The sequence below is a fragment of the Cinclus cinclus genome, chromosome 5, assembly GCF_963662255.1.
Source record: "Cinclus cinclus chromosome 5, bCinCin1.1, whole genome shotgun sequence".
NCBI classification, from domain to species: Eukaryota; Metazoa; Chordata; class Aves; order Passeriformes; family Cinclidae; genus Cinclus; species Cinclus cinclus.
The window spans coordinates 66,735,646-66,753,284 of record NC_085050.1 but is presented as its reverse complement, the minus strand read 5'-3'; positions in this window follow the sequence as shown (position 1 = coordinate 66,753,284).

The window sequence follows — 17,639 nt, the reverse complement described above, 5'->3', positions numbered from 1 at the left end:
GCAACTCATTGGGGAAAATCAACAGCACAGAAAATGCAATTTAATATTGAAATGACAGAGAAAATATGTTTCCACTTTTTTTTTTCTTTCCCAGGTGCTTGATAACAAATTGTGTGAAATTTCAGTCTTTTAAGTTTGATCAGATTTGAAAAAAAAAAAAAAGAGCTGGAATACAAAACTTTCCCACTAGATATAAATTGTGATTTTTGGCCAGCTCTATTAATTTTATTTTTTTTTTATGAAGCAAGTGAAACACAGCAATCTCAGGTTTTTCAAAACAATTCTTGCTCAAGGAAAACATCAATGGATACAACATGGTCTATGTCTAACTATATTGAATAATGTTGCTATTTATATGTTATTTGGTTTTTAATATGTGTGGTTTAAGACTCAGTAATGTCGTAATTGGAATGCATAGAAGTTGCATTGGCTGAACATATGGAATACACTACTTTTTATAACCATGCAAAAGTCACAGAAATTGCAAACCAGTAACCTGGATAAATGGTAAAGTACTGATTTAATGATAAACTGCCTGTACTTAGGCATAAATTAACAATTACAAATAGATTTTAGCAATTGCAATCGGTGTTTAGCACTGTAGATGAAAAGTTCTTTGGGTGCTGTTAATTCCTCTGGGCTATAATAGACAGAAGAAAACCTTTCCTAAATAATTCTGAGATTCAAAAAGCCAAAAAAACAGAAGTTTTCCACCCTATCTCAGGAAAAACCTTTAGGAATCTAAGATTCTGTAAATTATTTTTGGTTCATGGCCTTTTTTCTTTCAAATTAAAAGTCTCAAATTTATTATATTCTCCGGTGTTTTGGAGTGTATTGATGTGCACAGTGGATTACATTGACTTTGTGGCCAGATGTTTTATTCTAAAGCTGGCACAGAGGTGATTTCAGGTGTTTATGAAAGAGAAATACCCTACTTTTACCTAAATTTAGTACCTACATATAGAAAATTGAACCATCCAGCTCCTGCCCACGGGTTGCTAAGTTTATTAAGAACAACTCACACTGGTTTCTGTCCAGAAAAAATAACAAAGAGAGAGGGAGAGAAGAAGATAATTAGATATTTCAGTGCAGAGGGTATGGCATTAGGAAGGATAAGGGTAGCTTTATAGGGTCTGGTGACAGGATCATGCATTATATTTTATGGCATTTGCTGAAAGAGAAATAGAAGCAGAAATTGGAAATTTGAAGTCTTTTACTGGGAAACTTTGGAGGGTTGTTTTGGTCTGACAGTCTCCAGGTTCAGAACAGACACAGTGCAGCAGTGCCTGAGACCAGAGCATCCCCGAGCATCACATCTCATGTTGTAATGTCAGGGCAGGTACTGTGGTCAATGTCTAGAAAAAAAAAAACAGTGCCTAGCAATGTCGGAATACATCCTAGCCCTTAAAAAGTACTAAAATATAAACTCCTAGTGCTGCCTCATGGTGTGCTGACAAAGAGGTTGAGGCATGAATTTAGGACTGCTATGGCTGAAGGTGATGGGTATGGTGAGATTAATTGGATCACTCTTTCCCTGACTTGGGGCATATTTGGGGTATCCACGGTTATAGCTGAGGGCATGAGGGTAACTCAAGAGACACTGTGGATTAAAGGGGAGGGGGGCAAGACTGGGGAGGAAGAACTGAAGATAAATTAACTTCTTGAATAACAGGACTGCAGCTGGATACAACAGAAAATGCAAAAGGAGGTGCTGATGAAAGATGGGAAAACTGCTGCCAGCTTTACCTATTCGCTAGTGCAAGATATTGGTACATTGCCTGGCATGAGGAATTGCTGATAAAAAGCATATTTGCAAATTTGAGGGCTAACCAAACATGCCTGGGTGCATGATTCCTTCAGGATGAAGTCTGATCTGACTGTCTCTGCAGGATTCATTATTGCCATTGCACAGCTCTGTACAAAAACAGTAATAAGACGGGAAATTTCTTTGAGTTTTCATTTTACTTCTACTATTTTGGGTTCTTTTCTCTTTTGATGGCACATAAACTGCTTAGTACCTAGTATTAGCTCTGGTAGCATACCTAATAAATAAAAAGTCCATAACTGCTTGGTGACCATATGGCATTGCATATGTTTAATGTGATCTGCAGATGTAACACTCCAAAAATGCCATCCTTCAGCTGATCTGGGTGTTAGTCCACAAACTGAACACGTGGAGAGAGCCTCTCAACCTCGTTATGCCTGTGAGCTACGGAACAAACGCTCTGTCAGGTACATCCTTACAAACACTTGCCATGATCCCCAAGACAATACTTGAAGCAGATTTTTCTTTTTAAACTCAGATATTTATTTTGACAATAAAAAAGAAAGTCTCAGAAATACCTTGCTCTGCCATAACCTATAGTTACAACACAATGAGTAGAGCTAGCTCTAAAAGGCTGCTCTGGAAATTCTAGTACGAAAAATAAATTTACACAAATCTGTCCCCCAACATTTTTGACTCAAAACACTTTAGGGGTGCTGAATAGCATTTCTGGTCAGTGAAAAGGAGAATCAATCCAGCTTGGGAAATCATCTTTCCTGCAAGGCATTTATCAAGAGTCAGAAGATCCCAGTTGGTAACCTTATGATCGACTAATCTAATACTAGGTTATACACTCTGAGTTTTTTTAGTAAAGTGCTTTTTCCATTCCATTTATTTTTCAAACAATTCTTTAAAAAGATATTTTGAAACGTGGGATTTGAAAAGTTTAGAAATGAGGTGAACATTTTCTTTTGATATCATGACATAATATTTGATATTGTCAGTATTTTTCATGATATTCTAGTGTCCAAAGATAATTCTTCCTCTCAGTTCCTATATTGTTGTGTAACTCCTCCCTTCTCTTTCCATTTTATGGGCATTGACTCCATTACTGTTCTGAGAAAATGTAAGTTCTATGTAATGTGGATTAAAGAAAAAAAAGTTAATACAAAATAGACAAGAGACTGCTTTCTGGTAAAAACCAACCAAACAAAAGAAAAGTTAAAAAAAAAATTAAAAAAATAAAAAAAGAGCCACACCCCACACTCACTGAAATGTCGGACAAGCCAAGGAAAGTCTCTGATCCCCTGGAGACATTTTTTGAGAGTAAGTTTCAAAATTTGCATAAAATGTACCTTTAAAAAGACTTGAAGTGCTAAATGTATACCAACTTCTTGATTAGGGAGGGTTTTGTGATTTATACATCTCCATGATGTTTTCTACTTACACAAGTGATCATAGAAGCATAAAAATTAAGTGAGAGCACAAGTGGAATACTCTATACAGCTCAAAGGAAATACTGTTGCATGATTAAATGAATTATCAGTGTGTCTGGAGGAGCAGACTGAAGCCTGAACAAGAACCAATAGGGCCAGGCCAACAAAGGGCACCAGCTGCAGCTTTAGCACCAAACCTCATAGCAATGAGGTGGGCTTTTCTCCATCCCTTTCCTGGAAATATAAGAAAGGCTCTACCAGAATCTGCATAAATCGGCTTCCAAGGTTGGTCTATACTACCTTGCTCTGGTCACATCTGAGTATTTTGAACATTTATGTTATATTCTTTGGGAAAGAGATATTTCTCCTTTCCTTCCGATTTCCACTTTGTACTTTTTAAATGAGACAGAGCAAGGAGGTGTACTAAGTTTAAGATCTAACCAAAGGTGGCCCAAGTGTCTACACTGATATTTTAGAAGAGACATAGCACAAATGCATTAATTCCAAATCTGCATCACCGTGTTCAGTGCATGTCTAGGAACTCTCCAGTTTGATTCCTAAATGTTTACCTTTTCTACAGTGCCAGAACAATAAAATAAAACTTTTATGAAGGCTTTCCCCTGCTGTAGTCAAAGACTGAGGTTAAATCACTTATTGGAAGAACAGCCACAACCCAAGCAAGCCTCCTGTGATTAGCAAATGGATATAAATAGACAGTGATATTTGTCCCCACTCTCTCAGGTAAAGCTGAAACAATGGATCTTGCATGATGATTTTAGCAAGGATTCAGTAGTATTACACATTTATCTAATATAAATTTCACAGAAAGTACAATGGTCAGATTGTAAGGATCAATTCCCCCACCCAATTCTTCCCCTAAGAAATCTGCATCTTGGCAATATTATGAGAAAAACTTAATTCATCACTAGAAACACATTCCATTATTGTTTCTTTTCTCCATTTTCATTTTTTCCCCCATATACCTTTAAAGTAGACCTTTGAGAGTTCATACTGTGGTTTTGATCTATTTGGCTTAGTGTTCTAAGTTATATTGAATTTAATCATGGGGTCACTTGAACCAAGTGGCTTTGCTGTTTCTAATCTACTAACTGCACATTTTTGCTGAGATTGGAAAGGACAAGTCCTATTAGTACTCTGACACCACAGGTCAATAACTCTTTATTTCTTCTATAATTTTATTTTTCATTGTGCCATGCTTTTCAGTTTCCCCAGTTCATACTGGGAAATTGAAATCACCCATCACCACAGCCTGTTTGTTCTCTTATTTTCCTCGTGTTGTGCTGAGGACTGCTACTCTTTCCTTATACTGATGACTTGTTCCAGGAGCAGCCAGTGTTCTTTTACTTTACCTAGACCAATGCTAAGATGTGTATGTACCAAACATAAAGAATTATTTTAGAAGAAAACATAGTTTTTTCAGGAAGAAAAGCAATTCAGCAGATTCTTCGCATATTTCAAATCAAATTCTTCATATTTAATTAAGTTTAACCTCCTCAACAAACTCTTCAAGGACATCACAGGAACAGTTTAAGGACATCTGCACACTGCAACTGAATTCTCCATCCGCAACAACATCAACTTTAGAAAAAAAAATGCTCAATGCTGTCACTTCATATTATAAAAGCATTAAGGCTGTGTCTATGCAAGCCAAACCTCTAATCAAAGAAAGGATGAAAGGCCTCTCCTGTGACTTTCAGGCTGCAATCCCAGGATGATTTGAAGCCCACGGCCACTGGCAGAACAAGGCTTGTCCCTCCTACCCACAGCTACCCCCTCGTCCTGCAGCCCCACGGGGAGCCAGCCCAGGAAAGGCAGTGTGTAGGGAACAGGAGAGAGCATCACCTGCTGCTGGGAGGCACCTGCAGGTTGTACCCTGGCAAGGCACTGGACTGCAGGTGGCTGTGGCCTCCCTCTCAGTCCTTGTTTTTGTGGTTGTACAGGCTGGTGAGGCCACACTCACCTGAGTGCACACACCCGCTGACTGCAGGTATAGATTGACAGCAAAGAACTTGGTGGTGCAAAGAAATTATTAAGTTAACCAAAACAATTCAGGTGTTCTACATCTAAACACAGCCTTAAAAAAAAAAAAAAAAAACCAAAAAATACAACCAAAAAACCCCTCTGTATTTGACTTCGTTCAACAACAGAAAAAATATCCAGAGCAGAGTGTGAAGTTGTGCTTGCCCACACCTTAGTCTGTCATTAACTCGCTTTGCTGTGCCTGTACATACTGCAAGTGCAGCCCCAAATACAGTTTTGCTGCTGCTCTGACTAAATGCTATAAAGCAGCCAGTCTTCAAGGGTAAATGCCCATGAACCTCTATATTCAGTTTCTGAGAATAACAGCTCTTGATAACACACAGAAAAAGTTTTTTTTCTATATAAAAGTCTTAAGTAGATAGCAGGATATCACAATTAGCACTAAAGCTGCAATCCTACCTTTGTCTTATGAAGGCCAATCAATTTCCTCCTTATGGTAGCAGTGGTTTCTAACAGAGATGACTAAATGATAAAACTTTTTTTCTACAAGCTCATTGGAAAGAAACATCAAAATGTGGGTACTATGGTGTGCAATGAAGTTTTCTGTTGGCAGTTGTTTCCTTTGCACAGCCTGCTTAGGTGCTGCGTGCTCTTACCCAGCAGCTTACATTCAAAGTCGTTATCCCCTATTTAGTGAGAAAGTAATGATCATTTAATGACTAGGTCCTCAGACATATTTTTGTCTTTATGGTTCCTATACTATTTTGTTCTAGTGGTGGTACCAGAAGTGATGATTCATATTTTGGAGGGGCAGAAGGGCAGTAAAAATGAAAAAAAAAAAAAAAAAAATCCCTCAGATAAGTCTTCCAGAGAGACGAGCAAGTATTTTTATTTTTACCTGTTACCTGATAAAAAGAAAAAGAAAAAGAAATATTTTTTTTAAGAAATCCTATTCTTTATATTTTATCTTCTTCTTTTCAGACCACATGTCTGATAATTGCCGAGGTCTGAAAAATTGAGAATGTCCATTAAAAGAAATTACAGTCCATTTCTCTACTTAGGCTTTCATAGTTCTTTCCTACTCACATGGCATGGATTATTCTCAGTCCTCCCATATTGCATAGAGGAAATGTTTACCATTATAGGGCATTGATTTTTTTTTTTAAAAAAAAACCACTAACTTTTGTCATAGCACAAGTAATAAAATGTAAGTTACTCAAATGGAGACATATCAGTGTATATTTTACAATAATCTGAGTCAGAACACATAACTGATTTCTTTTGGTTTAATCCCTAAATATGGTAAAACTCACTGGTGGAAAGTTAAAGGTGTTATGAAATACACAGCACTTAAAAGACACAAATCTGCAGTTTAATCTGACATTTATTTTTGTTCCCTCTCTCTCAGTCTGTATGTATAGTTGAGATATTTTTCTGTATTTCAGTCTTAGGGATGATGGTGTATTTCTTTATAAATATTTGTACATGTATATATATATATACTATATACATAAATATATATATCAATCTCCATATATATATATACATATATAAAGAGGGAAAGCAAGTTATCATGGTTTTATATAAATGCATTGAGTTAAAAAAGGGAAAAGGGAGAATAAAATTAGCTTGGCATGACTGTGAGATTAGACACTAAAATTATCCTCCTGCAGTCATATTTAATTCTCTAAACGCTTTAATTAATTTGCTTAGGCACACTACTTTTTAGTGAAACTAATGAGAAAACATACAGCCTCTGTGTTCATTTTTTTGGTGGATATTCAAACCTCTAAATGTAATAAGACAATTTTTCAACCTTTTTTTAAAAAATAATTTCATTTCTATAACACTCTTTTTTGCTTACTCAAGTTCCCATTTTAAGAAATAGCTTGTGCTAGAAGTGCTCATATTCCCTAAATTTATTAATTTAAGAAAAATAAATGATACTACATGACTATAGCCGCCCATGGAACTTAATAAAAATTGCCAATATCAGACAATATTTCCCCTCAAGTAAAAAAAATAAACCAAGAAACAACAAAAAAACAAATAACAAAACTAAAAGCAGGTGGCATTTATTCACATGAATTTGACCACAGAAGAAAAAAAAACAAAAAAACAATAGCCAGATACATAATTTATCACAGATGGTGTTTTTTCAGTTTTGTTTTCACTCTGTTCCAGCCATTAAACAAGTTAGAAAGACTATTAGTACTGATTTGAATACATACCTTTCCTCATGTTATGTGTTGCTGAAAATTCAATTAGTTTACCCAGAGCTACAGAGCTAATTCCTGAGAACAGCAGACCTCACATTGCTACTCAGAAAACAACTCGTTCTATGCTTGTTTGGTGTTTTTTCACTCTATCAAAGTATTTTATGTAAATAAATGGAAACAGCTATTACTTGATCAGCCAAAGAAGCACATACAACTTCTGGTGGCCTTTCCTGGAGAATTCTTTTCTCTGTCCCATCCCATCAGCTTCTGTGCCTCATGGAGATCAACCAGCAGCAGTGCCAGTAGCAATTAGGTGGGCTTGGTTTCCAGGGGAGCCAAGTGCTTCACCTCATTCTTTGTTCCCTGAAGAGTCATGTACAAGGTTTGCAGCTAATGGCTTTCCCTCTGGTCGCTCTTTGGTGGAAATCCAGCCCAACCCAACCCTACCTTGAATAACTGCAGACATTCTGGCTAAGCAGAAGAATGCTGAATAGTTTGGGGGTTAGGTTTAAATAGACAGTCAGCTCCCCTAAAGAGTTAGTGTGTTGTAAATTTGTGTGTAATGGTTTCACTTAGCAAGAATATACTGTTCTGTTTCCTGGTAGAACCAGTCTTCCAATGTGGTTGCTACATAAAAAAAAACAAAAACAAAAACAAAAACAAAAACAAAAACAAAAACAAAAACAAAAACAAAAACAAAAACAAAAACAAAAACAAAAACAAAAACAAAAACAAAAACAAACCAAACCTTATGTTCTTGTTACCTACTGCTGGGCAGACTGATCCCTCACTGCCATTTTTGCTACAGTTTTGTCAGTGATTTTCTTGTGTTTTATTTAAATGTACAATGGAAAGCTAGAATATACTTTGTGAGATGTCTTAGATGAGCAGTACAGACGAGCCTAGCAGGTAAAGCAGGCATTTTTGGTTATTAGCAATACTACCCTTCTGTACCTTTCAGGACCCTTTCTGTAAGGTAAAAAAGATTTTTCTCCATCCCTACTCACCCCATAATTCTTAGTCTGTACATGTAAGTATGACAGGCACAAATCACAAGTAACTTAATATTTGATTTAATAAAGTCAATATTAAAAAAAAAAATCTTTCACACATCTAACTGGAAGTAATTTTCCTGTTTTGCTCACTAACTGTTACTTTGTGTAAACTAAATACAGATTGCTTACAGAGAACTCTTAACAGCAGCACTGCAATTATCTTTGGCAAACTTCTGGCAAGTTTAGATATTTTGTCTGCAAACTGCATGTGGAAAAAGCAAGTGCAGCCTGTGGAACATTTGTAGTACATTAACACAGATTTTTGTTTAGTGTACAGTTGCCCAAAAGTTCAAGGATTTCAAAAGCATAATGTAATTTTGCATTTTAGAAGGTTTATGCTATCCTCTGCTGTGATTAAAATCAATCCAAATTTAGCAAAATGTGTTCAAACTGGTGTAATACCATTCTAAATGCAAAAATGTAGGCCGTATATTTCATGCTGTTGCTAACACTGCCAGAACCTGAACACTAATAAGGTGCTAATTAGGAACTGCCATTTTAAGTCTATCATTCTTTTGCATGTGAATTTACCATATGCTCCAGATCAGATTTCTTACTGTGAAAAAGCTGAGACAGCTCAAGTGCATGATGTGCAATAAGCCACTGCTTTTCAGTGTCCTCTTCTCTAAAAATGCCTTTAGTCTGGTGGCTGTTAGTAGGTTTTTGAGGGGATCACCATATGTTCTTGCATCTTTTTTGTTTATTTTATCTGCTCAAGGAACGTGAAAATCATGGTATGGTGCTAGAGAAGTTAATAATTTTTATATCAATACCAAGAGCTACCCACGTGACTGTATTCTTCAGATGTTTAACAGGGTCTATTTATTAATATTAGAGATTTGCAACAAAATGAATCACATAATCAGTGCTGTTGTGTTGTAACATGGTTATTAATTTAAAACTACATTCTACTTTTTTTTTTCTTTGGTGTCCAGACATCAAATGTAGAAGAAACAGCTGATATTACAGATAAGCCACATGTCCCATGAGGCTTGCACTTATAGCTTTTTAGTCCTAAATTTAATCACAGTAAATAGGAACAGTCTTTTTCTTGTCACAGTACACAGACTTTCCAAACTACATATTTCTCAGAACACAGGTACTGTATGCAGAGCTGAAAATGAGAAGACAGATTTAATTTGTAAAGAAACACAAAGCCCCCAAAGTTCAGTTTGACAGTCAATTCCATGGCAGTCAATACCTCATCTTGTTGTTACAAAACTAAGCCATTTTGTCATAACAAAGCCTAAAGGTGTTGAAAACTGAATGCCTTTTGGATGCTTGCAAGGCGAAAAAAGGCATGTTCTAGACACCAACAAGAGTGCAAGTAATTGAGATCTGTCTCTACTTAGATTTGTTGACTTACTGTGAAAATTCAATGCTCAATATAAATCAGGATTTTTCCCTTTCTTTCATGTGTTGATATAGGATACTGGTAACATCACAAAAAATGTAGATTGCAGCCCTTAATCATGTGTGTTGTCCCTGGACATAGTTCCACATGGGTCCACTAGGAGGAAAAAAAAAAGAAAAAAGAACACAAGGTCAGACTCCTAGGAAATATTTAACATCTTCTATGAGTGTCTGCAATCCACCCTGCCCTTCTTTGTCTGCAGCTTTGCATAGAGTATCTAGACAAGGTTTTGGAAAAACAGACTTGATCTGCACCCTCCTGATACAGAGGGAAAAAAATTCAGTTTACACCCTGCAGGAAGCACTGGGTATTTCTCAGTGTCATTAGGGCTGGAAAAGACCTCTAAAGTCATGGAGGCCAACCAACAACCTAACAGTACCACCACTAAGCCATGTCCCTAAGCACCACGTCCACACGTTATTTCAACACTTCCAGAGAAGGTGATTTCACCACTTGAAATGTCAGCCTGTTTCAATGTTTGACTGCTCTTTCACTGAAGAAATTTCCCCTAAAATGCAATGCAAACCTCCCCTGTCTGCATCACAGAAATTTGAACAGGGTGATGTTAGCCACAGGGGCTCACAGGCTCCACTCCAGCAGAAGTGAGGCTGATGGAACAGCACAGGATACAGGATAAAGGATACAGGACTTACTTATCTGATTGTGGTAATCCTTAGCTGCTCACCTCTCCAGCTGCATGCAGGAGTGCCAGCTTGAAATCAAGCCCACAGGCAGAAAAACACATAATTGCATTGCCACCAAAGCAACTTGGCAGAGATATAGTGACTTAAAAAGTCATAATATCCCTCACGGACACTCCCTTGTGCTGGATGGAAGTGAAGTGACATATAGCTCCACCTGGGGTGATGTGTGAGCCAAGAAAAATCAGTGTCATTGTGCCATCAGGTATGCTGGCAAATTATGCTTCGGCTCATTCTTCATCTTCATCCATCTCTTGCCACTTGTCTGCACAAAATGGGTTTTTATTGGCTCCTCAGAACTCACTCATGAGTTGCACATAAAATTGTGATAAGTCCTGAGCTTGAAAGAACAGTGACCTCCTTCTCACACTTTTAACCTGGGAGGCAAAAGGTCTTCATTTTGCAAATTGGAACACAGCTTTCTCAAAAGCAGTTTATATGTTTTTAGCATATTTAACTAAGAAATTATTGACACACAAGAGGAAATGATGAAAAGTACCATCTTGGAAGAGAAGGTTTCACAAACATTTATTTACAAGAAGTAATACGTTTAAGCAGATATTATTGCACATTCCAAGTTAAAATCTTCCTCGTAATTTCTACATGACATAGTGAAAGTGGGAATATTACTATTAAATTCCTGCTATATCAACTAACAGGAAAAAAATGATAGCATGGAATTTAGACATTAACAAGCTTCCTAACATCTGAATCAATATTCGAAATCATGATAGCAGAGCTGGCTACTTCTTAGGAAAAAAAAATCAACAAACCAATAGCAACATTAGGTGCAACAAAGAATATCCCAGTTTTTTCTGGCTGGTTTACTTAGATCTCTTTTTGTTTGCCTGGAGACATAAAAGATTCCCACAGAGAGAAACACCATCACCTTTTCAGAGAAAAACCTGAAATATGAAATTGATATTATTAATGGAGACCTCACATGATGTTGAAACCAATGGTATTTTAAATAATGCTGCGCATTAAGAGCACATGGCATAGAAGAAAAGTGGAAGACAGCCCTAAAAGAATTCAGTAAGTGTTTATAGACCCCTGTAGTGGCATGGGCATTCTCTCTGGGGGAGTGAGTACAGTACAAAAACTCAAAACTTCGGGGTAGCTCTGCTGATCCTTTAATTGCTGCATCCCTCAATGAAAAAAAAAACTACACCAAAAAGTAAAACACCACACTTTGAATTCCTGTGCTTCTCTCAGGGCTGCACTGCTGGCATTTGCTGAGCAGCAGACCCAAAGCCAGACCTGAGGGAGGAGCCCTGCTGATGCTGGGCAGTCACTTGTCCCTAGAATCCCTTGGAGTGGGAAGCCCTCTGGTCCATGGCTGTGTTGCTCCATCCCTGAAAAGCATCCTCCTCTCAGCTCACCAAAATACCTCTCTGCAGCTGACAAATTTGTGCTAGCAGACAAAAATAACTCTGCAGGGGAAGTTTACAAGTACTTGTCGGCATGTGTATAAATAAATGTTGCTCCTTCCAAATTTACCTAGGGTATGAAACTTTCCTATACCCTAGGGCCCACCCACAGCTGCAGAGTCCCAAAACACCACAGCTTAAATTACATCAGAGCTTAAATTTAACTGTGTTAGAAAAAAAAAATGCCTGGACTTGGCATAAGAAAAGAGTGGTGATTTTAGGCATAAGAGACTGGACAAGGTCAGGGAAGGGAAAGGCTTGGCTCAGCTGCAGACAGCTTTGGTGACCTTGGAGAGGTGTTTGCACCTCAAGACCTCCCCTTTGTAAAACTGTTCTGCAAGGTCTGCTCGTCTGTCTGTCTGTCCCTCTGTGCTGCTGCTCAGGCTGCAGCTTCCTCAGACTATTTCCTTTTGTGCTGTATGCAAAAAGACTCAATCTGTAGACAATATGTGCTATGGATGGAGCTAGGCACTTCTTGTAGGGAGTTAAAACGAGACTGATTTTCTTCTGTGTAACAGCATGGCAAGACTCAGAAAGGATGGAAAATACCTCCAAGTCCAGACATCAAGGAAATCCTAATCTGGGCCTACTCACTGAATTCCAGACTCACTTGGGCCCATCTTTGTCATGACCATTCCTGCTTAGATGATTTTCAACTTTATTTGAAGGACTTATGTCCCTCAGTTTCTTGGAGAAAATAACCTAATATAAGGCCTCTCATAGTTTTCCATTGGTCGTGGAAAGAAAACATCAGAAAATTAGTATTTTGGATGATGGAAAATCTCTCAGAGTGAGTTTAATATGTTAGGAGAATCAGAAAAGCAGAAAAACTATCAAAGTAATATCATGGTGGAGATGCAATTCAGGAAGCATATCAACAGAAGTGAAAGCAAAAAGAGAAATGTTGCACTTTGAAAGACTCATAAGCTGAAACACAAAGCGCTTTCTTTCATTTGCAGTTAAAATTCACCCAGTGTCAAAGGAAATGGGCAAAAATTGCCTTCATTCCCCACCTACCTTAGTGTTTTGTACCCCAGGACAACCCTGAGCAGTCTGCAGAGGAAAGGGAAGGAAAGGGGAATGCACAGAAGTGTCCAGGTCTGACCTTTCATTCCTTCTGCCTGAGAACCCCAGTAGTTTTTCCCTCTCTCTCATTATCACCACACATTTCAGCTGCTGCCATGAGGAGTGGCATTCTTGTTCTCTGCAGTCAGTCAGTTATTTATGGAGCACCCCTTTCTTCCTAATTTACAACAGTTTCTCATGGAATACCTAGCTAGCAACCTGCTTGCTCTTGCTCATATTGTTTCATTTTTATAAACTCTTGTGTTCAGTGTAAACAGACCGACCCTATAATCTTTTATACCAATTTAAAGGTTTAATTCCAAGACAAGTGAAAGAGAAGGAGTGACAACTTGGTGTTACTGAACTCATGAGCAATTCTGTATTCTTTTTCTGGGAGTTCATGCAAGCTGTGTCAGAAGAGCTCAGCGAGTCCACAGACGTGGGATTCACATGACTTTTAGTGTAGGTCATGAAAACACAGTAAAAATAACTTTACATGAGTATGTCATGAGTTAACCTTGTATTCTCCAGGCCCTCCCTGTCCCTCAGAAGCACAGTAGGTGTGGTTTTAGTTCTATGTTTTCTTCATCAGAGACATGGATGCTGAGCTCTTCAGTCATTGGTAAAAACTCCCCAGAGTGGGTCCATTTATTTCTGTCGGACCATTTATAAAACAAATTATTGTGCATGCAAGGTAACGTTAATGACAGCTGCTCCCTGCAAATACTACCTGAAGGCTAAGAAACCTGGTGGAAGCACTGTTTACTTGAATAAAGAGCAAAGCTTGTATTTAAAGTGTGAACATTTTGTTTGTTTATTCAAGCAGCATTTAATCCAAGCATGACAACAATAAAACTTCTTACTTCTGCTTTCCCATCACTGCAGAGCCGTGGTTTGCAAAATGAAAAATGTCTCATTGCTTTAGCAGTTATCCCCATTTTTCCTCATGATGGCTGGTTAATGTCCATGGGCCTCTGTCTAGTGAAGGGGTGTGAGTGAATAATCCTTCATTTGTTTACAGTTTCTGGGAAAATAGTTTCTTTACCTGCTGCTTGTTTTAAAATGTCAAAAAAATTGTCATGAAGCCTCAGAGAATAACTTAGCACCAGCTGATCATATTCTATGTTACAATATACTAAGCTTCTCATGTCACTGCTTCAAATCCTATTTTAAAAAATCAAAACTTTGCATGCCATGGAATCATTGGGAAAATAGGAAATGTGCAGTCACTAGAAATTCCTTTGGTATTCATCATAACAGCATTTATCATAATGCATTCAATTGGCATTCCTGTGGCTGTCACATGTAAGAGAGCTCAATTATAATGTACACAGCTAATGAGCACAGAAAGTGTTACTGAATCAACATTACTGTGCAACATTTTCTTATTTGCACTATTCACATGCTTCAGGTTTTAATACAAACCAGGGGAAGACTAAAAAAGCAATTTTGAAAGGAAAACAACAATTATATGCACGTGTGCTTTTCCACTATCTACTGTGCAATATCACTTTTTTCTGGGCACCTGCTGCTTCCCACCTAGTTTGTGTGCACTGCTTTATACAAGATCTCCGATTCATTATTCTCTACATTTTTGTTTTGGTTTTTTTCCAAGGTACAATCAGTTACTCTTACTCTTTAACTTGCATACTACTTACCTCCTTCGTACAGTGTCCCTGCAACAGTTTGATTTCTGCATTTTCAAAAGAAGAAAACTGAATTCACACTTAACTTTTGTTGCTGGGATGATAAGGGGAGTAGCCTAAGTTTACAGAACAATTCCTGTTTCAGATAGCTTTCCAACTCTGTGGTTCATAGTGAGCTTTTAATGTGGATCCAGCTCAAGTCCCCATTCCAGAATTCGTGCAGAAATCCTAGAATTTCAGCAAATTCTCAGCAATTATATAAGCGTTTTAAAGCATACTGTGCATTTTCTTAAATCCTTTTACTATATCCACCGTCTCCACTTAACTCTGCAGCACAAAATTATTTGAATTTAGAAGAACAAGATTTGGCTGCAGGTATTTAGACAGCCCAAGCTTAGATTTAAGCCTATATAAGCAGCCACTCTAAGAAATTAGATCATTTATTTGATGTCTGCGCTGAAACCTGTTAAAACAATGAAAAATTTATAAAACCTTGTCGTGACTAAAAGTGTGCCACATGGCTGTTAAAAATGTGATTTTGTAAGTGTAACTAACTCATAAGTAGCAATTTAAGGTAAATGCAAAAAACCACAGCTTCATTTATATCAGAGTTGTTTTTTTGTTTTTGTTTTTTTTTTTTTTCCATTGCAGCTATCATGCTCCCAGCTGTGTTTGCTTAAGCACTGAAACATATTTGGGCCTGGTAACCAGCTAAATAACACTATTTCTTGTTTGTGAGAATATCAGAGCAGCATAATGAGAGGAAGAAATCTTTATCAGACAGAATTATCGAAGCCTTGCCTTCATTGAGCTAACACAAATGTTTGTGTGTGATTGAAGAAAAAGAAAACAGAGAAGACACTGCAAACATAGATGCTGAAGAGAGACTACTAATAAGATACAGCAGGAAGAGATGCAGAAAACTAAAGGGCCAACTAACCTCTTGTTATCAAAATGAGAGTCCTACACAGACAGCCAAAACTGCTTCTACAATCACTTGTCAGTCTCTAGTACATATGGCAATTTTAAAATAAAGTTGGACATAAAAAATGCCAACATAAGACACTACTTTGGGTGTATTTTAAAGTAATTTGAAGCTTGTTTCTCTTACTGCTTTACTTCCCCTGCAAAAATATGAGCCCAGAAAACCTGACAGATCTCTGAATCCCTGATGTCTGGTGAGGTCATAAGACTGGAGAGAGCTGGAACTGCCAAGGCTGTTTCCATACAGTAGGTGAAATGTTGGTCACAAATTAGATATACCAGCTGAACACCACACATAATGTGCAAAACATACAGCGGGCTTTAAATGAAATAATCCTCACTGTATCTACTAAATCCTTTCGCTGTCCCAAATATATTGCTTTCTTGGAAAACATTTCCCCTTTCACATTAGTGATTCTATTGCCAAGTTCTACCTTCTAATCATCTGCAATTCAATTTTTGGGAATGTGTTCAGCTGCTTAAATTCCCCACTCAGCAGACACGCACTGGGCTTTGTTTTCTACAAAAATTAGAAAACGTGTTTGAAAGGTACTGAACAAGAATGGAAAGATAGCTGTTAGCACTTTTAAATGTTTTTTTCTCTAATCACATTACAAGCATCCATTTAACCAAAAGCTACTCCCAAGTCAGCAGGCATATCTGTGCTCCATGTGACTCTTCTGTTACTTACAGATTGTTATTTGCTCTAAATAATGATCTAAATAATACCTGCAGCCCTATTTTATTATGATATTATCAACTGCTGCTTTTTGTTCCTTCAGTGCTTTTACTATAGGATAAATGACCCATTTGATAAGAGTTAAATGCAGGAAGGTAAAACCAGGTCATATTATTGTGCCAGAAATGTGTGTGCAGCACATGACATAAGCTTCAGCGCAGCAGGGGCTTAGGCTTTATTGACAAGCCTGAAAACATTATCTCATAAATTCATTGCATATAATTCCTGAGTAAACAAGGATTTTGAGCATTTTTATGTTTATTTTTTTTAATGAAATATGGATATTACAGATTGAAAATAATGAATGTTATGTCTGGGAGAAACGCATCACTTATATGTACTGAAAGCCTTCAACCAAACCCCTTCATTAAAGAAGAATAATTTCAGGCTAAATATTGAAGTTGGAGACTCCTTTAGGTAGAAATCTCCAGTTTGTGCTTTCTGGTAGCAACAAAAATCCTTCATTCCAATTTGTTTTAATACAAAACACATTTAAACAGGACATAAAAACATAGTAAAGTCCATGTGAGAACACAGCAACTGAATTTAAGGATGTACAGTGATAGAAACCAGGCTTTAGGGTCATATGTCCATGTTCACCATTCGCTTGTGTAATTTTACAAAGTCCAAGTTCGCCACGAGAAAAAGGAATAGCCCAGCCCTCACCTGACTGCCTTGATCCAAGGCAAAGTGACACAACAACACTCCTGGAATTGCCAGGACCCACCTGGGGTCTTCTGAAATCCCATAGTGCACCCCCAGACCTTTTCAAGTGCAAATTGCCTTTTCCATTGTTTTCCCATTGCTGACATCAGTGGGAGATCTCCCTGAAAAGCAGAGCACAAGGATGCTGAGCTGCACAGATGCACCCAGGAGCTGCCCGCACCCCCCTCAGGGAAGGGCAGCCCAAGGCCTTTGCTGCACAAGCTCGGCTTCTCCTCTTTTCCATACTTCAGAGCTCTCCCAGAAGTAGTGATCTTGGATCTCTGCTCAATTAGTTTGGATTACAGGAGATAATTCCCTCCGCCAAGTATTGAACTATGCAATGTAGGCATGTACATTCAAACTGCCTGGCTGAATGCCCTTCACAGTAACCTTAATTCATCTGGCACTAAATCAGGACGTGTAAGTAACTGCCACCAAATCACCAAACAGCTCAGAGGACTGCGAGACAAAGAACATAT